The following is a 1358-nucleotide window of genomic DNA, read 5'->3' on the forward strand; positions in this document are numbered from 1 at the left end:
CAAAAGAGATGGTCAAACACAACATCTATATATGGTTCCCTTTCTAACAAACCCTTGGTCATTAAATTGTATAATGTTTTAGATTTCCAATTGATTTTTTTTAATTATATTTTCTATTTTAAACAAATATTTATCAATAAAACTAATGAAGCGACCTGCTCGTTACCAAATAATTAATGTATACTGACTATTGACACAGCCTATGCTGATAAGTTGAATAAAAATTTTGTTTGACAAACTAGCTAGTTGAGAAGTTAGCTGTTAGTTGATAAGTTAGTCGATTAAATAACAATTATGTATAATATGAAGAAAAATAAAATTGGTCAACCTCATATATCTTAATTAATCATTAATTTTTCAAAATCTATAATTAATAAATAAATTGAATATTTTATTGAAATCATTTAACTTTAATTGAATAATATAAAAATAATTGATATGATTAATAATAATTCTAAATAATTAATATTAATATAGAATGTATAATTAAAATTAGTTAATAACTTCAAGTAATATTAATTACTATTAATTAATATAGACAAAATTGTAACTAATTTAAACAATCTATACATTTTGAAACCATTGTGTAATTAAGTATCTAATCAGAATAATTAAAATCTCAAAAACAATTACCCACTTTTTCCTAAAAGAAGAATTTGATTACTCATATTAGTTAAAATTAAATTATCTAAAAAATAATGAATATAATATTTAAATAAATTATATATAAGAAAAAAATTTCATTATTCTTTAATTTAAGTTTCATGAATGACATATTTTTTAACTAATTCAAAATATCGGTTATAAATTACAAATTGATTCAAGTATATGTTATAACTAGGATTCACATGTGAATCTGTGTTATGATTCACATATTCACGTACGAATTTTGAACGGATTCAAAATCTCGGTAATAAGTTTTAGACTGATATAAGTACAAGTTATGATTGAAATTTAATGTTTACATATGAACCAAGATACACCTAATTATTACTGTCTGATAATAGTTTGTTAGGATCTTTTGCATTTGGTGGCATTTCAAACAACTAATGAATAACATCGATGTTCGTATTCACATATGAGATTTAGGCAAAGGAGATTTAATTTGATTTTTTATACTTTGTAAAATCACCAATGATTTCAACCAAAAAAATAAATAAAAGATCGATGATTATGAATATTCAAAAAATATTATAGAACAAGTAGAAGATAAATTATGGTATTTGATATACACACACACATATATATATATATATATATATATAGGGGCTGGTTCAAATACTAACCCAATATTTTGTGCAAACTATGCTAACCCATCTTAATCGTTCATTTTCTCATCTAACGGTTATTATTAAATG

This window comes from Cynara cardunculus, assembly GCF_001531365.2.
Source record: "Cynara cardunculus var. scolymus isolate 2C chromosome LG 3, CcrdV1, whole genome shotgun sequence".
In the NCBI taxonomy this organism is placed as follows: Eukaryota; Viridiplantae; Streptophyta; class Magnoliopsida; order Asterales; family Asteraceae; genus Cynara; species Cynara cardunculus.